The following is a 25,128-nucleotide window of genomic DNA, read 5'->3' on the forward strand; positions in this document are numbered from 1 at the left end:
GCGGCCAGCTGGGGGGGCGGAGCGCCGGATGGCAACCTTGGCCCCAGCCTGGCCCTGTCGCCCCGCGCTCCTCCTGCTAACGGCTGAGAGGCCCGCGCTGCCTTCCCGCCGGCCGGGTGCGGAAGGCGCTAACGCTGGCGGCCACCCCTCCCCGCAGCGCCTCCCCTCCCCGCGCCCATATAACCCGCCTCGGCGGCCGGAGCCCGCCCTGCCTCCGCGCCCGCGCCCGCCAGGCCGCACCAGCTTCTTGTCCCGCGCCCGCCCTGCGCCCACGAAGGGGTTACGCGGCGAAGCCCGGGATAGCGCCGGGCGGCTCGGGCATCGATTCCCGGGGCTCCGACAGCACCAGGTAGGCAGCACGGGGACCTGACGCAAGGGGCCTGGGCGTGTTTGGGCTCCGCCTGCGGGGCCTGAGCCCATAGCGGCGGGCGCGTGGGCTCGCGGCTCCGAAGCTGGGAGTCGGTGAGAAGAGACCTTGTGCACGAACTCGAGAGAGGCTGACCTGGGCTCTCCCTCGAGTACGACCAGCTACTGAAACGGGACGCGGTGGGGCGGCCGGAAGCCAGAGTCCAGCCCGGGAGATGTGCGGTCCTGCCCCCAGCGTGGCGGCCTTTGGGGCCAGGATCAGCCTGGTTGGGATTCCCAGAGGGCCTGTCTCGGGTTAACCCCTTTCCACCCCAGCTTCAAAGGGAGGTGGGGAGTGCGATCCCCGAAGAGGCTGGCTGGGGTGGTGGTGCAGGTGCCAGGAGCTGACAAGCCCCTCCCCGCCTGCCCCACTCCCTTTGCACTCTAGAGGGCTGTTAGCAATCTGGAGGCGTTAGCCACCCTAGCCCTCAAGGCCAAGTGAGACCCAGGTCTTCCCTGGACCAGGGGAACTGGGCATAGCCCCTCAGCTGGTCCCAGGGGTGGTTTACCAAGGGGCCAGGTTCCAGAGTGGCATCTCTGGGTGGCCCTGAGTTGGCTGGGGTGCCCACCTGTTTTCCACATCTGTTCCAAACCAGGAAAAGAGGGGTCAGAATTAGGCCCCAGGCCGGCCTGGCCAGAGACCACCCTCTTTCCAGGACCCCTTCTCTCCTAGTCCTCCCTGCCCTGCAGTCACCGTCCTTTAGGCCTTAGACTGGGGTGGGGGGCGGGGGTCTGTTATCACCTTCCTGTTGTTGTCCAGTCACTCAGACTCTGAGACCCCATGGGCTGCAGCTTGTATTTCCCTCTAGTCCCTAAGCACACACAAGTGTGCACGTGTCTGCATAAATAAATGGGTGATGGGTAGACCACTATCAACCAGCAAGGGGCTGGGGAAGCAGTACACCATTCACTTCTGACCAGAGGTCATTTGGTTCAAGTATACCGTGGCCTGTTTATTGAATGCTGTACATTTGGGAGCCTTAGCACAATTGTCTTCTTCTGTTTGTTTTGTTTGCTGTCATTGTTACTGTTTCACCTTAATAATTAGCTTTTGGGCGAAAATGCACTGTTTACTGGAAGTCTAGCACCCATCTTTTGACTTACTCAATAAGTTAAAAAAGAATTGTATCGAGAACAAAAAGTCAAAGTATTTAACATTTTGCCACATTTGAATGTATGGATCATGCATGTGATTTTTCAAAATAAGATTAAAAGTTGGGCTGGTACCAGAAGCTTCTAAGGTGTCAGTGGGGTGCCACCAGGAGAATGGCCACAGAAAGCTTAGCCCCATTTCAAAGTCTTACTGAGGTTCTGGGGAAAAGGGTGTTGTTGTTTAGTCTCTAAGTTGTGTCCGACTCTTTGTGACCCCACGCACTGCAGCACTCCAAGTTTCCCTGTCCTTTACTATCTGCCAGAATTTGCTGGGAAAACAGGAGAACAGGGTAGCTGTCTGCAAATTCAGCCTCCAAAGACAGCCCCACGGAAGGGCCAGCCTGGTGCAATGGTTAATCGTGTAGGTGTGGAGGTTAGAATATTAGGGTTCAAATCCCCTTTCCGCCACTTACTTGTCATGGACCTCCAGTGAGTTACCTAACCACTTGGAGCCTCAGTTTAGCCGTCTATAAAGAAAGGCAATAATGGCCTCTGTCCCAGAGGGCTGGAGGAACAGCAACCAAGATTCCATATCTAAGTGCTTAGAATGACACCTGCTGCCCACAAGTGGGGCCCAAAGTGCTAAATCATCATTTTGGACTTTTGAACTCCAGCCCATGAAAGAATAAGTCCTTTTTGTTTGTTTGTTTTCAGCCCCCGCCCCCCGCCCCGTTCTTGGTTGTCTGCTAGTGCCCCAGGACACTAACACAGTTAGGATGATATTTAAAAGCAAAATTAGGGGCATTCCCCGGCTGTTGATGCTGCTCCAGAGGTAGGGTGGGGGGCATAGTTCTCTGGTTGCCAACAGGTCTCCCCTTGGGAGTAGGGAACGGAATGGCTGGCAGTGGGGCAGGAATCTGCCTGTGGTTTGGATGGAGGCTCCCAGTCTCTGTTGGGGGTACTGGAGCAAGGATGCCTCCCTGAGAACTTGGGAACCTGTGGCCAAGGATGGCATTCACCCAGAGATTCTGACACCTTAAAGGGAAATCATCGGTGGGTGAAGGGAAGCTGCATATCCATCCAGCTGGGAGACTGCTTCTGAACAACAGATTCAAGGGGAGTTTGTCCTCTCGAGGCTTGTATAAAAGACATCGAGGATACACACAATAACTTCGGGTTTGCAAAAAAAAAAAAAAAACAGAAACTTTCTTCAACTGTGCATTTCTTCTACCCAGCCCCCCATAAAAGGGAAGGGCATGCCTTTATTTTCCAATTTGGGCATTTCCGTGGGAGTGCTGAGTCAATGTTTAAAACTACTCATTTTCTGATGATTTAGCTTTATACAGCTAAAAGGAAAAAAGAAACTGAGAGGAATGTTTGAGCAAGTCCTAGTTCCCTTGGCCCCTGACCATGCTTCTCTCTGGATGATGAAAGCTTTACTATCATGAGCACTGTGCCCCCAGAACACTGTGTGACAGTTCACCCCTGCAAGTTGCTGTCAAGTGTTTCTGTGCCCTACCCAGTTGTCTGGAACTGCTGCTGCTGCTAAGTCACTTCAGTCGTGTCTGACTCTGTGCGACCCCATAGACGACAGCCCCCCAGGCTCCCCTGTCCCTGGGATTTTCCAGGCAAGAACACTGGAGTGGGCTGCCATTTCCTTCTCCAATGCATGAAAGTGAAAAGTGAAAGTGAAGTCACTTCAGTCGTGTCTGACTCTGTGCGACCCCATAGACGGCAGCCCACCAGGCTCCTCCGTCCCTGGGATTTTCCAGGCAAGAGCACTGGAGTGGGTGCCATTGCCTTTAGTGTGTAGCATCCATTTGCGTGTGGCCAAAATATACAAGCCTGATGCAAAGAACTGACTCATGTGAAAAGACCCTGCTGCTGGGAAAGATTGAAGACAGGAGGAGAAGGGGACGACAGAGGATGAGATGGCTGGATGGCATCACCGACTCAATGGACATGAGTTTGAGTAAACTCTGGGAGTTGTCGATGGACAGGGAGGCCTGGCGTGCTGCAGTCCATGGGGTCTCAAAGTGTTGGACACGACTGAATTGAACTGAAAATATACAATATCTTTTTTTTTTTTAAGTTTGCCTTCTTAAGTAGGTTACATAGGACTCCTGGAAAACCCTTGCTGAGTGTGTTATGCAGAGGAAAATTGATTTTTTCTTTACAAGAAAAGCTCCCTCTACTCATCGGGGTTCGAGTTAAAGACACATTCACTGCAACCGGCTCTGAGAGTCTGCACGAGTGGGCGGGCATTGACGTTTCATCCGCATCCCCTGCTTCGTGTCTGCTCTCAGGCTAGTATTCCTTTGCAGACGAGAAATTCGCTCCTCAAAAGTATTTTCTTTTCCTAGAGATCCTCCCTCAAATCAGAGACCCAAAGAGAGCAAAAATTCCTAAAGGAATCACTGATATTTTCATTGCATGTGGCAGCTGCTGTGGAAATCTCAAAATTTCGTTTGTTCTTGTCACTGAGTTGAAATAATCATCAGACCTGCTACCTGAAGCCCCATAATCACCATATCACAAATTGGCTTTTATCTTATTTTGGCCAAGCCATGCAGCTTGTGGAATCTTGATTTCTCCGACCAGGGATTGAACCCGTGCCCTTGTCAGTGAAAGTGCGGGTTCTTAACCACTGGAGAGCCAGGGAATGCCCCTAATTTTGCTTTTAAATATCATCCTAACTGTGTTAGTGTCCTGGGACACTAGCAGACAACCAAAAACGGGGCGAGGGGGGGTGCTGAAAACAAACAAACAAAAAGGACTTATTCTTTCATGGGCTGGAGTTCAAAAGTCCAAAATGCAGGTGTGGGCAGAGCTGGTTTCCTCTGGAGGCTCTGAGGGAGAGTGCGTCTGTGTCTTACCCCTCGCCCGAATCTTCCAGGACTTCTACACACATCACCCCAATCCCTGCCTCCGGGTTCACACGGCCTCTCCTCTGTGTCTCCCCTTTTTTGTCTCTTATAAGGACCCTTGTCATTGGATTTAGAACCACAGCAATCCGGGAGATCCCATCCTGAGATCTTTATCTTACGCATCTACAAAGGGGAGGGGGGTGCCATTCAACCCACTAGAATAATCGTAATTCAGTGTAGCTAGTTTTGTTTGTAATTTTTTGTTTGCCCATACTGTGCACCGGACCTCTGGAACCCCCAGGGCCCAGGGGTCCAACCTGGGCCACAGCAGTGGAAGCACTGAGTTCTAACCACTGGGCCACCAGTGAACTCCCTGAAATATGTTTCTAAGAAGTGTTCCTCAGCCTTTGGGCCACCCAGGGGCCAGGACGTAAAAGGTAAAGAAACTTCTTGCAAGCCACACCCATCTGTGCTGAAAAAGGAACCAGACACCCCTCCCCCGAGTCTGTTCCAGGGCAGCCAAACGTGCAGGGAGCCACTCCTCCAGCCTGTGGGGGGAGTTCTTCCCACCACCATCCCGCCCGCCCCACCCAAGACTGCGTGGGCCATCACAGCCCCCAGAGGTGGGAGAGAGAACAGATCCACAGAGTGGCTTTGGGCCACCGGTGCCAAAAGGTGCTTAGAGGTGGGCAGGCATCAACCTGGGGGAGTCAGGGGAGGAGGGGAGGCACCTCCAAGGGAACTGGACCAGGAGAGAGGCCAGGCAGCAGGGAGGGCTCTGCGGGGCTTGGAGAGAGGAGACGGGGCCTCCCTGAGGGCAGGTCTAGGGCCATGGAGTGGACATTTCGGGCAGCTCTAGAGGATCGGTGGCAGCGACACTCTGGACCTTGGATTTAGAATCTGGTCCCGCAAAGAGTGAGCCCCAGAGGGACCTGGGAGCCAGAGGGGCGGGGGCACCGGAGTGAGGACCGCGCTCCAGCCCCTCCCAGTGCCTCCCATCCGTGTTTTGGGGCAAGGATGAGTTATAACCATGACAGTAGACTTTCATAGTGCCCCCCCACCACGTACGTGCCTCTGGGCGTTTGCCACACTTGTAGGTGGGCACCGAAGCCAGAAACCTCAGACCAAGTGATTAAATCAGATGCAGGTGCTGTCTGGCCACCCATGCCTGGCACAGCGCGGGCAGAGGGTACAACGGGCAGGGCCCTGGGCTGGTAGTCCAGACAGTAGTCCAGAGCAGACCTGGCTCCTCCATGACCTTGGACTAGTGCCCAGGCTCTTCATCCATGGGCGGGGGACACCCACCTGCCTCCTCGTTGTTGGAGCCAGAGCCAGGGCTCCCCTGAGTGGCCCATGGGAACACACCTGAGAGCCCCAGAGGGCAGACTCAAGGCGCCCAGGGAAGACCGGTCCAGCCCCCTCCCTGCCCCGCCAGACAAGTCTGCCTCCCACCAGCTATGGTTCGGGGGCCTGGGCATCAAGGCTTGGCTGGGTACCCAAGGGTCCCTCCTTTGTGGTCCTGCTCAGGGTGGCTGCATGTAGAAGGGACCAGTCCCTGGTGTGTCCCCACCCAGTGCCATCCGGCAAAGCATTCCCTGAGGCCCTGGGTGCCTGTGAGGAGGGGTGGGGTCTCTAATTGCTCACCTGCCGCTCCAAGGTGCCAGGCCCGGGAGGTGGGCATCTGGGGAAGCCTCTGGCTAATTGGGCAGGTGGCTTCTCCTGGGGGCAGGGATGGACTGGGTCCTTCAGAGCAGGCAGCGAAGATGCCTCTCCCTCTCCCCGCTGACTTCCTGGGCTCTTTTCTCCATCGGGGCTGAGACGTGAGAAAGACCCAAGGGCCTCTTGGCAGCCTTGGGCCTCCGAGCTTGCTTGCGTAGTGCCCAGCTGCCAGACAGAAGCTGCTTATGTGTCCATCCAGAATACATGCCGGGCTCTGGGGGACGGGCCAGAGTGGGGACCAGGAGGGCTGCCCGGGGCCCAGTGTGAGTCCTGACATCCTGCACAGTGATGGAGGGTGGCTTTTGGGAGGGGGGGCAGCTTGAGGAGTCTCTGCAGAGCTGTTGGGGCTACAGGAGGGGAGGCTATGCTTCCCTGTGCTTCGTGTGTGTGTGCGCGCGTGTAAGTGCACGCGCTGAGTTTCTCAGTCGTATCCTGCAATTTTTGACCCTGTAGACTATAGCCCACCAGGCTCCTCTGTCCAGGGAATTCTCCACGCAAGAATACTGGAGTGGGTTGCGATTTCTGTCTCCAGGGGATCTTCCCAACCCAGGGATCAAACCCTCGTCTCTGCCAGGCAGGACACAAATAAACAGATCAAATCACCCTCTCCACACTGGGCGGTCCTGCATTTAGGGTCCTCAATCATTTGCATTATGTGCAATGCAAATTTAGCACAATTCCCCAAAAGACAGTGGGAGGGCAGGTCATCATTAGTATGCAGATCGAAAGGGGATCCCCTTGGTGTTTTCTGTGATCTGCAAAACCCAGTGATTAGAGGCCCTTCTGTTTTTACTCACCTCCGTTTCCCCCACCCCTGCCCCACCTCCCCTTCACTCAACCAACAAAACCCCGGTAATTAGGAGACGCTGTTTTTTTTTTTTTTTCTCGCTGAGCCAGACAAGTTGCAACTTGCTCCCGGGTTCTTAGCTTCTGATCAGGGGTGCTCCTTGCCTAATTACTTGGCAGTAATGAGCGAGGAGGACGCAGGTTGTCAAAGCCCCCCCAGCTTTTAGAAGGAAGCTGCAAATTAAAAATGAGGTATTGGTAAACAGGATGCTAATTGGATTAATGTGAAAGTAATGAATTATGATAAAAACGTAGCCCAAATAGACAGTTGGAAGATTGAGGTCACTGTGATGCCAAGAACACTGCCTGGTCGTCATCTGGTCCGTGTGATGTTTGAAAGAATTAGGATACTAGGAAGCGTCTGCTCTCACAGTGGAGTGTGCAGATGAAGGAAAGTAGAAGAAAGAGCCCCGTGTGAGCGGAGCGTGGGGAAGCTGCGAGCCATCCCAGGCTGTCTTTTTGGAGTCTGGGGGAGTCTCAGGCCAGACAGGGTCATGTAAAGTGCTAACAGAACCTCAAATTGCTGACTTTCTCTTTTCTTTCCTCTGCTGTCACTAAGCCTTGGTCCGTTCTGTTTCTCTCCTTCTGATAAATCTACTAGATGTGTCAGCTGCTGTGCTCCCAGACAGGAGCCGGGTCTGGGATGAATGGGGTTGGGAGAGACCGGCTTGGCCCTGCCTGAACCTTTTTGTTTTTTATTTATTTTATTTATTTTTTATTGGAGACTAATTATTTTGCAATATTATATTGGTTTGTTTTGCCATACATTGACATGAATCTGCCCCAGGTGTACATGAGTTCCCCCTCCTGAACCCCACTCCCATCTCCCTCCTCCCTTTATCCTCCTTCTGGGTCATCCCCGCACACCAGCCCTGAGCATCCTGTAACATGCGTCAACCCTGAACTGGTGATTCGTTTCACATATGACAACATACATGTTTCATTGCCATTCTCCCAAATCATCCCACCCTCACCCTCTCCCACAGAGTCCCAAAGACTGTTCTATAACCTTTTGAAATTTGGCCTCTCAGTAGTGTTTCACTGACCAAAAAAAAAAAAAAAATCCACAGAGGTAAATAGTGACGAAAGTCATGGTGAGGGTGACCAAACTTGGAATCAGCTAGCCCATATCTGCTGTGTGGAGGTTGGCTTTGGGAACATCCATGTGTGTCATTGCAGAAACATGGGTGTTCCTACCAGACCTCTTGGTGGTATCATAAAACAGACGGTTCAGACACTTTGCTACTTTTCTAAAATGAAAAAGTGAAAGTGAAAGTCACTCAATCGTGTCCAACTGCTTTCCTCCCCGTGGACTATACAGTCCATGGAATTCTCCAGGCCAGAATACTGGAGTGGGTAGCCTTTCCCTTCTCCAGGGGATCTTCCCAACCAGAGATTGAACCCAGGTCTGTTGCATTGCTGGTGGATTCTTTACCAACTGAGTTATCAGGGAAGGCAAAATGAAAACAAGTAATCTGAATTCTGAAATATCAGGGCTCAGGATTAGTTTGGACCATAAAGTTAGGGCAGTCACAACGACTCTTGATTAACCCCAAGGCCCGGCTATGGGGCTTCCCAGGTGGCGCTAGTGGTAAAGAACCTGCCTGCCAGTGTAGGTTAGACGTGATCTCTGCTGGGTCGAGAAGATTCCCTGGAGGAGGACATGGCAACCCACTCCAGTATCCTTGCCTGGAGAATCCCATGGACAGAGGAACCGGGCGGGCTACAGTCCGTGGGGTTGCAGAGTCAGACAGGACTTAGTGACCAACACAAGGAAAGCAGGTGAGGATGTGGCCAGTTCAGCCCTTGTGGTCCCAGGGAGCGACCCTTTCCTGACCCCTTATCTGGGCACCTCTGGGCATAGCCGGGCCTTGGGGTTAATCAAGAGTCATTGTGACTGCCCTAACTTTATGGTCCAAACTAATCCTGAGCCCTGATATTTCAGAATTCAGATTACTTGTTTTCATTTTGCCTTCCCTGACAACTCAGTTGGTAAAGAATCCACCAGCAATGCAACAGACCTGGGTTCAATCTCTGGTTGGGAAGATCCCCTGGAGAAGGGAAAGGCTACCCACTCCAGTATTCTGGCCTGGAGAATTCCATGGACTGTATAGTCCACGGGGAGGAAAGCAGTTGAACACGACTGAGTGACTTTCACTTTCACTTTTTCATTTTAGAAAAGTAGCAAAGTGTCTGAATCGTCTGTTTTATGATACCACCAAGAGGTCTGGTAGGAGTACCCATGCTTCTGCAATGACACACATGGATGTTTACCCTAAACATCAACAAAGGCCATGGAGTCTCGTGTCTGTCTGTCCAGCGGCATAAGCCCCGGACATAAGGAAAGGCTTTCAGTTTTCTGAGTTTTTGGATCTCAAAGTTCAGAAAAGGGATGTGCAGTGGCTTAAATCAGTATTCCACAGGGTGTCTAACTCTTTATCCATCCATCCACCCATCACTTGTCATTCATTCCTGAGCACCCACAGTTTACCAGGCTCTGTTCCAAAGGCTAAGAGCCCACAGCCTTGCCTCCTGGTGATATCACCCTAAAACCAAGATGACCACTCCTCAGAGACCAGGCACCAGGAGGGGAAGCAGGGTGCTGACTGTGCAAATACACAGGGGCTTGCCAGAGCCCAAGCTTCCCCCTGCTGAGGGTCCTGGGCGCAAGCAGTGACCCAGAGCTTCCTTTGTTTAAAGACATGGGTGGGGAGAGGTCTTGACCACCAGGGACAGGATGGGCTGTGCCCAGAACTGAGACAGCAGGCCCTCTGGGTAGCTTTGGGGCACCTGCTCCTCCAAGCTGTCTCACTGGCATTTGGAAACTAACACGGTCCTGGGGTAGGGTGTGTGTGGGGCGAGTTGGGAGAAGGTTTCAGGACACACAGCAGGTTGGTCAGGAGTTTGGTTCAACTCCTGGAGTCTCCTGAATCTGATGGTGATGGTTCAGTCCCGAAGAACAAGCACATCCCAGGAAACATGGCACATGCTTTGCCCAGGACGCGTCTGAAATGGGTGGTTTAGTCAGAGGTTCATCTCCTGTTGGTTTTTAGGCCCAGCTCTGCTGTGTGACGTTCCTCAGTCTCGCTGTGCCTCCCTATCCTCTCCTGAAGAATGGAGTGTAGTTGTTCTCCAGGGCTGACATGATGACTAAATGATCCCTGTTTGTAAAGTGCCTTTTCCAGTGCCCGGTGCCCAGGGAGTCACATGTCAGGTATGGCACAGAGGGTTCATGGGGATCTGACTACTGTCTGTCGACTTTCTGACACACTTTTGGGAATGCACCCTGAATGAGCAGGGGCTTCTGGGAAACACAGAGAACTGGAGGAAGGATCCTCTAACAGTGGGAGGTGGGATGGTAGGGGGTGGCCTTGAGCACGCCTCTGCTGCCTCCTCCCCAACCACACAGTCGCTGCCCCAACAGGAAGCAGGGGCTTCTATTTCTTTCTTTCTCTGTTTCTTTCTCTCTCCCTCTCTGCACGAGGCCTTAGTTTCAGCACCTGGGATCTAGTTCCCTGACCAGAGACTGAACCCAGGACCCCTACACTGGAAAAGACTCTGATGCTGGGAAAGACTGAAGGCAGGAGGAGATGGGGATGACAGAGGATGAGATGGTTGGACTGCATCACCGACTCAGCGGATATGAGTTTGAGCAAACTCATAGGAGTTGCTGAAGGTGAAGGGGGACGGTGAAGGACAGGGAAGCCTGGCGTGCTGCAGTCTACTGAGCAACTGAACAACAACAAGCCCTGTACTGGGAGCTCAGAATCTTTGCCACTGGACCCCCAGGGAAGTCCAGAGGTTTCTGTCCAAAGACGCAGGGCTGTTTTAGCTGACCCCCCATACAGGGACCCCAAGATGTGTCTTGGAGTAGAGGGCATTTACGGAAGGCAGAAGAATGTCCACCAAAAGCATCCATGTCCTGGTCCCTAGACCCTGTGACTTATTTCACAGGAAAACGGACACGATTATATCAAGGACTAGAGGTGGGCAGTGTCTACCCCTGGGGTAGCTGGGGTATCAGTGTCATCCCAAAGGTCCCTCTAAGGGGGAGGCGGGTGGGTCAAAGCAAGATGGAGGCAGAGGGTGGAGGGAGGCATTTCAGGATGGAGGAGGGGAGTGGCCAGGAGCCAAGGGATGTAGGCAGCTTCTAGAAGCTGAAGAAAGAAAGGCACAGACATTGCCCTGGAGCCTCCAGAAGAAACACCTTGATTTCAGGCTCACAAGACTCTTCTTGATACCCAGGACTGTGAGGGAATAACAGAGGGCCTGTGGTCATCAGTTCTGGCTGCAATAGGGAAGTGAGGCAAGCTCACGCTGCAAGGGCCACACACTCTGCTCCCCTCTCCATGGAGATAACCAGAGGCCTTGCCCCGACTTCACACCTCGGCCTCCCAGGCTGACCTGGGCTCCAGCCTCAGCAGGGAGGGCTTTTCTGATCGTGTCTCCTGAGGGGAGAAGGGGCCCAGAATGCTCGTTGAGTGCCCCACCCAGAGCTGGTGGTGGTTTTCCCTTTCTGTCAACTGCTCTTTAGCCAGAGGTCCAGCCGTGACCACCACTCAAGGGCCAGCCACCATCCTTTGTCTCTGACTTCCTTGTTCTTGCTGAGGAAGAGCACGGTTTGTCACCCAAGAGCCTGGGGCTGTGGATCCACCGTCCCAGTTCTGAGGGTGGGGCCCCAGCCTTCTGGAGCTCAGGACTCTCCTGTCTCCATAGGGGAGGAGAGGAGGCAGTCAGGAGGTCACCCCACAGGAGCCCAGGGTGGTGAGATCACCCATCTCTCTTAAGAATGGGCAGCAGTGGTCTTTCCCAGAATTTCATGGCTTCCCTGAGGACATGCCCACTGCAGCCATCGGCTGGCTGAGGGTGGCCTGGCACAGCCCAGAATCAGGGCAGGGGGCGCCCTCAGCATCCCTCTGGCTTCTCTGCCTCTTTTACTAGGACTAGGTCTATGGGGTCACACAGAGTCGGACACGACTGAAGTGACTTAGCAGCAGCAGCAGCAGGAAACACCTGCCTCCCACCTCCACTCACTGTTGTTTTGTGGTACATGTGCGTGTGTCTGTGTGTGAACATGTGTGTCTGTGTCCCTGTGCATGTGCCTGCGCACATGTATGCATGCATGTCCACGTGTACACATGTGTCCACGCGTGCATGTGTGTCGGTGCATGTGTCTCTGTGTGCAAGTGTGCACAAGTGTGCGTGTGTCCATGTGTGCGTGTGTATCTGTATGTGTGCATGTGTGTGCATGTGTCTGTGTGTTATGTCCCTGAAGGGCGAGGACTGTGGCTCCCAGGCCGGTGTTGTCTTCAGTCACCTTTCTGTCCAGCCGGGGGCTGCTATTCTGTAAGGCGTCTCTCACCCCAGGGATTCCTCCTCAGACTTACTGCCATGCTAATGTCTGTCCCTGCTGCTGCTGCTAAGTCGCTTCAGTTGGGTCTGACTCTGTGCAACCCCATAGATGGCAGCCCACCTGGGGCCCTGGCAAATGGGGAGATCTCTGCAATGACATTTCCCAAGCTTGTGTTGTGTGAGACTGTATCAGTCTCCTAGGCTGCTGTAACAAATTGCTACAAATTCAACCGCTTAAAACAACAAGCATCTGTTTTCCTACAAGTTCTGGAGGTTAGATGGCTGAGGTCAGTCTTGCTGGCTTAAAGTCCAGGTGTTGGCAGGGCTGATTTCTTCTGGCGACTCCAAGGGAGAACCTGTTTCTTGCCTTTTCAGGCTTCTAGAGGTGCCTACTCTCCTTGGGGCGTGGCCCCGTCCTCCCTCTGCAAAGCCACATCCAGGCACCTTTCCTCCACCCCTACCTCCCACTTCCCTTTGAGGACCTTTGTTGTTACACTGGGTCCACCCAGATAACCTAGGGCTGCCACCTCCAGGTCCTTAATCCCACTTGCGATGTCCCTCTGGCCATGTCCACCAGGAGCTGGGCTGGGCTTTCTGTGCTGCTGCCCGTGGTGGGGGAGGGAAGGGACAGTATGTAGACACAGATTAATGTCCCAAATCTGTGTCCTTCTCAAAGTCCTTCTGACCAGCAGTTAAAAATTGGACCTGGAAATTCAGAATGTGGTACTGTGGCCGCATATTACATTGAATTATCTGAATTTATTCTGTGTGTGTGTGTGTGTCTGTGTGTCTGTCTGTGCGTGTCTGTCTGTGTGTGCATGCGCCTGCACATACATATGTGTATTGGTAGGACAGAAAGAGCTGAATATCAGCAGTTTTGAAATAGGTGTTGAAATAGGTGGATCTTTATCTGTTCAGTTCAGTTCAGTTCAGTTCAGTCACTCAGTCGTGTCCGACTCTCCGCGACCCCATGAATCACAGCACGCCAGGCTTCCCTGTCCATCACCAACTCCCAGAGTACACTCAAACTCATGTCCACGGAGTCGGTGATGCCATCCAGCCATCTCATTCTCCGTCGTCCCCTTCTCCTCCCGCCCCCAACCTTTCCCAGCATCAGAGTCTTTTCCAGTGAGTCAACTCGTCGCATGAGGTGGCCAAAGTATTGCAGCTTCAGCTTTAGCATCAGTCCCTCCAATGAACATCCAGGATTGATCTCCTCTAGAATGGACTGGTAGGATCTCCTTGCAGTATAAGGGACTCTCAAGAGTCTTCTCCAACACCACAGTTCAAAAGCATCGATTCTTTGGCGATCAGCTTTCTTCACAGTCCAACTCTCACATCCATACATGACCACGGGAAAAACCATTGCCTTGACTAGACGGACCTTGGTTGGCAAAGTAATGTCTCTGCTTTTTAATATACTATCAAGATTGATCATAACTTTCCTTCCAAGGAGCAAGCGTCTTTTAATTTCATGGCTGCAATCAGCATCTGCAGTGATTTTGGAGCCCCAAAAAATAAAGTCTGACACTGTTTCCACTGTTTTCCCATCTATTTCCCATGAAGTGATGGGACCAGATGCCATGATCTTTGTTTTCTGAATGTTGAGCTTCAAGCCAACCTTTTCACTCTCCTCTTTCACTTTCATCAAGAGGCTTTTGAGTTCCTCTTCACTTTCTGCCATAAGGGTAGTGTCATCTGCATATCTGAGGTTATTGATATTTCTCCCGGCAATCTTGATTCCAGCTTGTGCTTCTTCCAGCCCAACGTTCCTCATGATGTACTCTGCATAGAAGTTAAATAAGCAGGGTGACAATATACAACCTTGACGTACTCCTTTTCCTATTTGGAACCAGTCTGTTGTTCCATATCTGTTAGAAGCATCTATTGATGTATTAAGGGCTTCCCTGGTAGCTCAGATGATAGTCTGCCTGCAATGCAGGAGACCCAGGTTCAATCCCTGGGTCAGGAAGATCCCCTAGAGAAGGAAATGGCAACCCACTCCAGTATTCTTGCCTGGAAAATCCCGTGGAAGTGTTGTAGGAAGTGGGGAGGCCCCCCTTCAGGGCCCCAAGAGCGGGCTCTTGTCTAACATTCAGAAAAGAATTGTCCGAGGAGGCATGTGCTGACAAAGCAAGAGGGAAGGGCCCCCGGGTGGAGAGCAGTAGGGTAAGGGAACCCTGGAGAACAGCTCTGCCCTGTGGCTCCAGTCCCAGGTTTTATGGTGATGGGATTAGTTTCCGGGTTGTCTTTGGCCAATCATTCTAATTCAGAGTCTTTCCTGGTGGCGCACGCATCGCTCAGCCAAGATGGATGCTAGTGAGAGGGAGTCTGGGAAGTGGACGGACACGCGGTGTCTCCTTTTGACCTTTCCCGAACTCTTCTGTTTGGTGGTGGCTTATTAGTTCTGTATTCCTCACCAGGATCTCCTGTCATAAAACAGTTCATGCGAATGGTTACTAGAGAGCCTGGCCAGGGTGGGCGGTTTCCGTCAGTGTGCTTCCCCAAACAGGAGGAGGAGCCTGGCGGGCTGCAGTCCATGGGGTCGCAAAGAGGAGGACACGGCCGGGTGACTGACAGGTGAAACAGTGTAGCTTGTAGACCAGGCTTTGGCTGAGAGTGGACCCATGTTGAGACCAGGCACAGACCCATGGGTTCACGGTGCCGCTCTCTCTGCTTCTGAGAGTGTGTGGAAATTTCGACCAGGGGGAGTAGAAGGACCCACAAGCACAAACACAAGCAGAGTCAGTGGCTCCGATCCTGCTCCCCAGCCCCCAGCTCTGCTTCCCGCTAGGTGGGGCTGTTGCCGAGTCCCTTGCAGAGGGCAGTGCGTCCACTAGAGTGGGGGGCACATGCTGGCCACGGGCCCCAGGGCTCCAGGCCATGCTCCGCCCCATCTGCCCCAAGGCTCCAGGCGGCCACGCTGCTTCCTCGGCTCCAATGTCATCGCCTAGGCGACCGGGACGCTGCCGCCACCACCGGCCTGCCCAGCCACGAGCTGTGGGCCTCCCGGCTGCCTCCCTTCTGCACGGACCCTCCAGGGCCCAGGCTCCGCCAAGGTAGGCTTGGCGTGGGCTGGCCCTCCTTGTTCAGGTGCCAGTTGGGGCTCTTTGGGGCCACTCCAGGGTGCAGAAGCCCCTCCTCACTAGCTCTCCACCTGGCGCTTGGAAACTGGGTACCCTGGGGGCAGGGGTGGCAGACGGGCCAGTGCGAGGAGGTCATGCCTGTGGGTCCCCTGATGGGGCTCAGCCACTGTTGTGTGGCACTGCTATCTGCCCGCAGGGGGGTGGCGGGGCAATTTGCATGGCCCGGGCAGTTGGGGGAGGGACAGAAGTCGCTCTAGTGCCACCACCTCCACCCCTTGGGTCCACCAGGAACTCTCTCTATGTTCTGCCACGGAGGCCTGGAGTGGCTGCCCAGTCCTGGCCCCAGCTGCATGGCCAGGCTTGTCCCGCTGGGGGCCACCATTCTTCAGCCCCATGGGGCCATCCCAGAGCCAGCTTTCCCCAGTCTCCCTCACCCACCCACTCGGCATCACCGAGACCTGGGCAGCAGGACTCAGCTTCCTGTGTGGCTGCCGGGCACTGTGGTCCCACCTGCATTCCGGCGGTGCCTCTGAGGTTGAACTCTTGAGTGGAGGGGCTGGGGTGGGGGATTCACCACGATGAAAGCAGAGCATGTGTGTGTGCAGGTGTGTATACGTGTGTGCGTGCATTGATGGCGGTGGCTCAGTGGTAAGGAATCTGCCTGCAATGCAGGAAACGCAGGTTCAGTCTCTGGGTCGGAAAGATTCCTTGGAGGAGGAAATGGCAACCCACTCTGGTATTCTTGCCTGGACAATTCCACAGATAGAGAAGCCTGGAGGGCTACAGTCCATGGGGTCACAAAGAGTCAGACACAACTGAGTGACTAAACACACCAAACACAGACGTGTGTGTTGATGGTGCTGGTGGGGTGTGTAGGCCCCAGTGGCTGGCTGTCCACCCCACGTGCTGCCATCAGGAAGCAGACCCCGAAGCCTGAGTGGAATGAGGAGTGAGGGCTTAACTGCAAGACAGCCAATAGCAGATTTACAAATGGCTCAGTGGTCAGACAGGAGCACTGAGTGTGCACCCCGGGATGCCCCGGGAATCCTGCTAGACGCCCCTATGTAGGTCAGCCCTGCATGGTGGGTGTGATGTCCCCATTCTACAGATGAAAAGACAGAGGCCCCAAACACACACACAACTGGTAGGTGGTTGAAGGCGCCTGAGTGCAGCTGGGCTGAACTCAGAAGTGCATTAGCGCATTGTGGATCAGTGTGGAAGGGGGTCCCAGGACAGGATACGTGTCCTCACCCCTTCTGCACCCTCCTGCATTCCTGTGGTCCATATCCCCACCTCGCTGGACCCAGCCAATCCCTGCCTCTCTGACCACCAGCCTCTATGTTCACCAAACCCACGATGTGCCCCTGGGTGACCTTCCCCACCAGAATCCCCCTTCATCCCTCTGAGAGCCAAACCCCCTCCTTGTTCCCTGAGTCCCACAGGTGCAGGTCGACGACCCTTCCTGTAACCAAGGCCTCCGGGCCCCCGTCCCCTCTCCAACCCACCTGGCAACTGCTGCCTCCCCTGACCTGATGAGCCATTAGTGTCTGTCCTTGGCCGAGCTCCACCCAGCTGGTGGCCCTCCTCCACCCTCAGTCAGCCGATGAGACCAAAAATGACAACTCACACGGACCTTCATCTCCTCTTGGACTGACCCCAGGCCTGTCCACGCCCTTTCAGCGCACCCTTCACACTGCGGGGGGAAGGCTGGTTTTCTTGTCTGCCCCTCAAGAGAGGAGGTCCCTTGGAGGGTGGGGCTGCCTGGTGGGAAGGGATTGGGTGGATCCTAACCAGAGCTGGGCTCAAACCCAGCTTCTGAGCGAGTGGCCTATGGCAAGCAGTCTGCTCTCTGTGTTTCTGTAGGAACATCTGGAAAGTGGGGTGCAGCAGTGCCTTGATCTCGTGAAGACTGAGATCAAGAAATGCAGAGGCTTCCAGGCTAGGGGGCACTGAGTGAGGGCACATTGTTATCAGATAGAGACCCCCAGGGCCAGGGGAGGGGGTGGGGGCACCTTGGAGACGTGGGGGCAGGGAGACAGGTGGGGCAGAAGGGCTGATGATGAGAGTTCCTGGAGTGAGTGAGGCTCGGAGGGACCAGTGTCGTGGCACCTTGGATGAGGTCACATCAGGTGTCAGCTAGCTTCAGAGGTGGAAAGGAGAAAATTCATGAGTCATTTGGAGCTCTCGAACTAGATCAGGGCCTCGATGGCTGGGGGCGGGGGGTGGAGAGCTGAGTGGGGATGGGTAGAGGTAGAAATTAGTGGGGATGGTAGAAATCAGTACATCCTGAGCCCATAGCGAGGAACCCAGGGTGAGAGTCAAGGAGTCTGTGGGAACACAGCTGAGTGGGTTCCCTTCAAGGAGTGTGGAGGTGTCCAGAGGAGGGTGGTCAGGTGGTTTGGGAATGACCATGTGGGGTGGAGGGGCTTCCCTTGTAGCTCAGTCTGTAAAGAATCTGTCTGCAGTGCAGGAGACCTGGGTTCGACTCCTGGGTCAGGAAGATCCCCTGGAGAAGGAAATGGCAACCCACTCCAGTATCCTTGCCTCAAAAATCTCATGGACAAAAGAGCCTGGTGGGCTGCAGTCCATGGCGTTGCAAATGTGGGGCAGAATTGAAGGGCATGAATGCTCGCCCGGGGAAGAGAAGATTCTGTAGGACAGAACCTGGCATGCTGGCGTGTAGAGGTGGGACCCCGGGAGGGGTGGCTTGGAGGAGAGAGAAGCGGCAGGAGTGCCTGGCAGACTGGAAGGTGAGAGTGTTGCCAAGAGAGGGGTCTGGCCGCTCGTCACTCAAAAGCCAAAAGGAGGCAAGCCTGGTGCAAAGGAAAGTTTGCTTTTTTTCGGAGGCTGGCAGCAGAGTTGGGGGGGTGGTGGGCAGACTCCCGGCCACAGGCTGACTCCCTCCCACTGAGTGTCAGGGGGCAAGAGCTATTATAGGTGGAGGGAGGCGGCTACATGCGGAAACAGCACAGTCAGCTCTGACAGTCGTCTTGAAATTGATCACATGGTGGTCTCATCAGTGTCATTTTGATTGTTTTAAGTACAGTTAGTCTTCAGTTCCAGGGTCAGTTTGTTTCCATTTCTTGAGGCCATTTCTGTTTTTTTGTTTTGGCATACATCTTTGTTCCCCCTAGGGATCCAGCCCGCGCCCCCTGCAATAAAAGTGCAGAGTCCTAACCACTGGACCGCTGGGGAATTCCCTGAGGCCGGTTCTCAGAAGAGTGGCAGCTTATGTCACCACTACAGTCTGGTCTTCGTGTCGTTGACTTCTTCCACCTGGTGGGGGTACAGGGTGGGGTGCATGAGCCTACATCCGGCCACTGGGGGGCCATCAGATGAGGCAGGAGCAGGGAGCCTGGCTAAAAGGCTGCTGCACTTATGGGGCAGTGGTGAGGGGATCTGGGCTGGGGTGGCCCTGTCAGGGGGAGCACTGGATTCCAGATCCATGTGAAGGCACGGTTGGAGGTGGGCAGTGGGATGGAGGGCCCAGGATGTGCCCAGCTGACGTCCACTCCCAGCCACCTCGGCTCTCATGTGAGCCACGCCATGACTGAGAGCTCAGACACCTGCTCTACTTGAAGCATCTCATCCGTCCTCTCCAGCCTCGTGAGGCTCCCAGCCCTGCAGCCACCTCGCCTCCTGGATCCCCTCCCTGTCTTCTCTGCTGTCTGAACCTTCCTCACTGACACCCTCACTTCTGCTCCCACTCTTCTCGCCAGGCCCCCGACAGGTGGCTGGATGCTGCCGTGGAAGCCCCCTTGACAGTGGTGCGGTTGGGCTTGGGGCACCATTCCAGCCGCCCTTGACCTGCCCCTTCTTAGACCTAGGACCCCCCACCAGTGTGAAGTCATTCCCTCTGCCCCCTTCTTAGACAAAACTCCCCATCAGTGCCTGTGCCTCTGACAGCCCCCCGCCCCACCTACAAACTTGCCTGCCCCCGTTCTCCAGGCTGGGCAGGAACCAAGACTTCTCCATTGGTCCTCTGCCCCTGGGGTCCAGCCTTTGAAGCCCAAGCAGAAATCCATTGCTTGCCTCTGGCGGGTGGGTTGTCCTTTACCCTGGGATGGCACATCAGCTTTCTGCTGCCCTGCGGTGCTGGGTCCCATCCATTCCTCTGCAAGTGCCTTGTTTTTAGAGAGACCAGTGAAGGGAGGGCCCTGCAAGCGAACCAGGGAAGGGCAGTGGCCAGACCTGGCCTCTGCCTGGGACCAGGGCAGGTTTTTTCCTCCTCCTCTGCTGCTACCCTGACCCTCAGGACCCGCTGGTCCATGGCAGCTCACTCCCGGATCTCGAGCTTCTCGTCCGTGCTTGTATCAGAGCCCTGCTGAGTACTCAGGCTCTTCCTACGCAGCACAGGAAACAGGCTCGGAATGGGCAAGACACCTGTCCGGGGTCACGCCGCTGCCAAGCAGAGCGAGGCTAAATGGACAGAGGGGGCCAGGGGCCAGGAGTGTGGAAGGCAGTGTTGAGCTACAGAGCAGAAAGCCAGGGGACAGGGACCGTGTGTCCTGGTCTGGCCTGCACGTGCTGGGATGGGAGGAAAACCATGGGCAGGTCAGCGGAGGTGGGGGGGGAGGCCCGGATATGGGCGGGGCCTCGGCATGGGGGTGAAGAAAGAGGGGTGGGCGAGGGACTTCCCAGTAGTGTGTGGGTGGGGCTGTGTGGGTGGGAATGCAGGCTGGGGAGGGAGTTGGGCCTCCTTTGCTCCCCTCCTAGAGAGGCCAGGCTGAGGGCAAGGTCAAGAGCCAGCTGGCTGGGTTGGAGCTGTGACCAGCTGTGTGCCCTTGGGTGAGTGACCTAACCTCTCTGTGCATGTTTCCACATCAGTGTACGGGCCTGCTGGGACATGGCGGGGCCCAGCCATCCTCTGGCATTTGTTTGTTTGTTTGGCTGCAAGAGTTTGTCCACCAGGAAGCTGGTCATGGCAGCCTCTCTGGTGGAGCAGGGGTGGGGGGCAGGTGCCCTGGGTCTCCGACACTCAGCTTGGCCGAGCACCTCTCCCAGCAGAGGTCTGGGTGACCCCAGAGCCGGACAGCCCTGGAGGATCTGGTCAGCCATTTCCTTCCAGAACTGCATGAGGCTCACGTGGTCAGAGGGCTGCCGCCCAGCTCCCGGCCTCACGTGGGTACTAAGCCAACCGTTAGATTCAAACAGAAACTGCCGGGCAACCTCAGGGTGCTCCAGGCTGGCTCAGGTGTGGAGGAAGGCCATCCTGCCCCTGGCACCAGCCAAGGGATGGAGACTGGCAGCAAAAGTAAGAGACCCGCGGGATGAGAGGCGGCAGGGCCGGGGGATTCCCAGGCCGCTCCCAGGCTCGGCCTCCCCCGCCTGTCCGGGGCCCCAGCCCAGGAGGGAGAGAGGGCAGCTTAATCGGGCACCTCCAGCTGTTTTCATATTTCACAAGTGCACCCTGCCTCAGGGTGGGGAGGCTAAATTTGTCTCATCAGTAGTGCTGGGCTCCCCCCGAGCGGGGCCGAGGGGGAGCAGGGAGCCACCCCAGGGTGATGGAGCCACGGCCATGCCCTCCTCCCTGGCCCTGCAGGCCCTGTCTCTCTCCACAGGAGGCCCAGGTGCCACCCTGGCCGGCCCTGGCCAAGGGTCCTGTCCTGTCCTGACTGCACCCCACCCCCTGCTGGGCTGCCCAGCCTCCTGTGGCCACGTGGCCTGGCGCAGGCGGGAGGAGCAGGCGAAGATGGCCGCTGCCCATGCTCCCTGAGGGCGACACGCTTTCGGCCACCATTCCAGGTGGGACCCCTGCCCTGGCCCCACTGGCCAAGGGCAGCCCATTCCGGGGTGGGTGGCTAGGGCTACAGGGGCCCCTCAGCTCCGAGGGCCCAGGAGCCTGGGTGCTGGGTGTCCTGCAGGAATTCTGTTGGGCCGCCGCCCAGGGACAGCGCCATGTCACCGCAGGACCTTCTGCGTGATGGCTGCCTGACCCCTCTGCCCAGGTAGGGGGACTTGTGGGCACTGAGACGTTCTGGGGTCCCCTCAAGACAAGCCAAAGGGTATTGGAAGGGGCTGGGGAAGGCCCCTGTGGTCCCTCCTGTGATGGTGTAGGTTTATCTGCCCCTTAGATTTCAGTCCATCTCCGTTTACGGGAATAACCGGGGATGGAACCACAAGAATAACGGGCGTGTGACTGAGGACAACTGGGATGGATTGTTCTGGGGAGGGGACAGGGCAGGGTTCATCGGGTCTTTCCCCACCAAAGTGACTGGGCCGCACCTGTCCCCTGAACGCTGTGGGGGAGTGCATGTGCTCCAGCTGTCCCTCCCTCTGCCCAGGCCAAGTGTCCACACCCACCACAGGCAGGTGGGGGCCCCCATATGAATGGGGTATCCCTTCTGAAGGGTCACGGGCCCCCAGTTTATGGGCCTTGGTTCTGGAGCCCTGGGCAGGGGCAGGTGGAGGGAGAGGAGAGGAGAAGCCCAAGGCCTTGAAGTCCTGCTTGACCAGCGACGCTGCTATCTGGGCCGCACAGGGCTGTTTGTGCTCTGCCACCAGCCAGGTGATGGGGGCAGGATAAGGCGCATTCTGATCTGGAGTTAGGGAGGTCAGTGGCTTCCTGGAGGATGCAGGGCCTGGCCTGGCAGGACTAGGGTGGGGTAGGGAGTGGACAGTGGACCAGGGCTGAACGTGGAGGCAGCCCCAGCTGGGGTGCATGGGGACGGGGCTGGGAGCCCAGGGCAGGCTGTCTCCTTCACTGGGATCTTGGAGGATGAGGTCAGAGGGTTGAGCAGAGCTCCTGAAGGAAGAGTTAGCCCCGCAGGGCCTCCAGCTCCCACCAGCCTGGGGCAGAGGGGCTGTGCGCCTGGGGCAAAGCCCTCAGATGTTTTTGGGCAGGGAACAGGGTGGGATTCTTTGGGTCTTTCCCACCTGGGCTGCAGCCGGGACCCTTGGTAGCTTGGGGCATGTTTCTTGGGGCTCTGAGACCTGCCCAGGGGTGGCAGTCACTGCCTGACAGGGCGGTGTGGGAGCCTGGTGGCCCTGGCAGCAGCTGGCTGACTTCTTCCCTGTAGCACTGGGCCTCTGGGCTGGAACCTTCTCTGCTGGGGGGGCACTGCAGGATGTGGGGCCACGTCCCCTCCCCCAGGTGGCTCTCAGAGACCTCGGGGAGTCCCCGAGTGGAGAAGTTGGTAGGGCGTGGGGCTGTGTCTCCACTCAAGCCTGGGTTGAGGTCTCTGGGCCACCAGGCCCCGCCCCTCATAATCACAGATATTTGCTGGAAATTCCTTGAGGTGAAGTGGTTTTGGGGGCCACAGGCCACAGTCAGGGGTGTCTGAGCATAGGGCCAGCTGCCGTGAGAACGGGTCACACGCTGCCCTTCTCAGGCTGCCGTGACTGCAGCCTCCCCAGGCCGGGTGCTCAGGGATTCCTCGAGTCCAGCCCCATCCCACGCTGATCCCCACCCTCTCGTGCCCACGTCTCCAGCCTTGAGCAGGACTGGACTCCTCTCATTGTGACAGGATGCACTTCCTTTCCGAAGCAACTTTATCTTGATGGCAAAGCAGAGCTGCCCACCATGCGTTTGCGCCCCGTAGCATCATTGCTACCACCTGGGGAATGTCATCGGAAGTTGGTCTCTCCCCCCTACATGCGATTTTTAACATAATTTGCATCATTTGCAAAAGCAGTTTCCATTGTGAGCACATTTCCAGATTTGCAGAGTGTGTCGGGGAAATTGGATTTAATTTGCAGGAAGTGGTTTTAGAATTGCTTTCTTTCTCTCACCCCTGCGAGCCTTGGCCACGTTGGCCGAAATGCTGCTAGTGGGTAAAGGGAAGAGATCATCCCTGCCCAGGGGAGAGGGTGCTGTGCCCATCAAGCCCAGGGGGTCCTGGCGGGGTGGGCAGATGGCCTGAGGCCAGGCACCAGTGTTGCCTCTTCCTCATGCCCCAGCTCCTGCCTGAGTGGTGGGTGGTCCCCAACACCTGTAGGCACTAGGTTGGCAGCTCCGTCACACGTAGCCCAGTGCGGCCAGCTCTCCCGAATTTTCCAGGGATGTTGGAGATCCGGGTGCTGCATGACTTCCTGGGTAGAGTCCCCCCAGATCCTTTGAGTCAGGTAGGGGAAGTTTCTGGACCCATTTTGCGGATGGGGAATCGGTGTGGCAGTCACCGTCGGAGACTGGCGGCATCCTCGGGTTGGCAACCAAAGGGGTCCCCCCAGTGGGGCAGGTGGGCCTGTGTGATGCTTTCCCTTTTGGCAGAGGGGTCTATCCCAGAATCTCTGGGAGTCCCGGGGTGCTGGCTAAAAGTGGACATGGAGCCCTGGCTTTGGGGTGTATTGGGGTCAGATGCAGCAGGATCTGCTGAAGAGAGTGCAGTTTGGTGAGCCTGAGCCTCCTCTTCCTTCAGTAAGGCTGAACTGTCTAATCTGCAGCCCTGGTGATGAGGGCTGGGGTGGGGGTGGGGGTGGTGGCACAGGGGTGGGACCCCTGCAGCCTCCTGCTTCCCCAGAGGGCTGGGCACCGGCAGGTCTATCCTGAGCCAGAGCTGGCCTGCGTGGTGGTGCAGGTGCCTCTGACCCCAGCAGCTTGGGTTGAAGCAGGGATTGTGGTTAGGGAAGATGCTGGTTGTGTTGCCCAGGGATCGGACTCTCTGTCCCACCTCCTGGCTGTTCTTGGGGGGAGGCAGGTGTGTAAGCGGGGGGAGGGGGCCTCAGGGAGATGCCCAGTGCTGATGTACTGCCCCAGATGCTGGGCAGCAGGAGTTGCTGAGAACTGGGACTAGGCTTCGGGAAAGAAACTGTCTTAACTTCCACGTAACTGGAAGAGTGATGTATTCCTAACATTCTTGGTGGTGCCGATTTCCCCCCAACATACTACCCCAGGCTCCTTCTCTGAAGTTCAAAATTTCTTTATTGAGGTGAAACTCACACAACATAAAACTAACCCCTTTGCAGCGAGCCATCCAGTGGTGTTTGGCTCATTCACAGGGCTGAGCAACCATCACTCGGTCTATTTCCAGCAGTCAACCCATCCCCCACCCCACGCCACTCCAACCACGCCCTCAGTCCTTGCAACCACCAAGCTGCCTTCCGCCTCTGGGGATTCGCCTTCCTGGATGTTTCATAAGACATGTGGCCCCTTTCACTGAGTGTGAGGCTCTGAGGGCGCAGTGGTGTAGCTGGCGTGAGAGATCACCCTTTTCATAGAGTGATACTGCAGCGTGTGGACCTACCGGAGCTTCCCAGGTGAAGCTCGTGGTGAAGAACCCGCCTACCAATGCAGGAGATGTAAGAGACGCAGGTTCAGTCCCTGGGTCAGGAAGACCCCTGGAGAAGGAAATGGCAACCCACTCCAGTTTTCTTGCGTGATGAATCCCACGGACAGAGGAGCCTGGCGGGCTACGGTCCATGGGGTTGCACAGAGTTGGACATGGCTTCAGTGACTTAGCACACACACAGGTGGACCTACCAGGATTTGTTTATTCATTCATCTGCTGATGCTCCTGGGGACTATTTCCACATTTCCACTGTCGTGGGTGCTGTGACCAGAGACGGGATCTTGCTGTCCACTTGCTGTGTGGCGTTAGTCAAGGCATTGTCGTCTCTGGGCTTAGTTGGGCCATTGGCAAAATAGAGAGGGTGGGACCAAATGTCCTGGGCCAGTTGAGTCTCGAGTTGGCACAGCCTGCCCACACCAGGAGGCCACCCTGACTGATCTCTGCTCACCCAGAAAGGACCACCCATGGTGAGCGGGTGAGGGTGGGTTTCCACCCAGTTTCAGCTTGGCGGCCTGTTCCACACCTGCTCCAGCC

General features: G+C 55.9%; 1 protein-coding gene across 1 annotated transcript in view; it reads left to right on the top strand.

Moving 5' to 3' along the window:
• TP73 (tumor protein p73) overlaps positions 1-25,128 on the top strand; it is a 75,368-nt gene continuing 50,240 nt past the window's right edge. Inside the window, exon 1 of the mRNA XM_055419417.2 lies at positions 1-349. The gene's annotated coding sequence lies outside the window, so the exon portion shown is untranslated. The remainder of the gene's footprint in view (positions 350-25,128) is intronic.

Source organism: Moschus berezovskii, chromosome 17 (genome assembly GCF_049115385.1).
Source record: "Moschus berezovskii isolate FMDL1 chromosome 17, NW_MosBer_1.0, whole genome shotgun sequence".
NCBI classification, from domain to species: Eukaryota; Metazoa; Chordata; class Mammalia; order Artiodactyla; family Moschidae; genus Moschus; species Moschus berezovskii.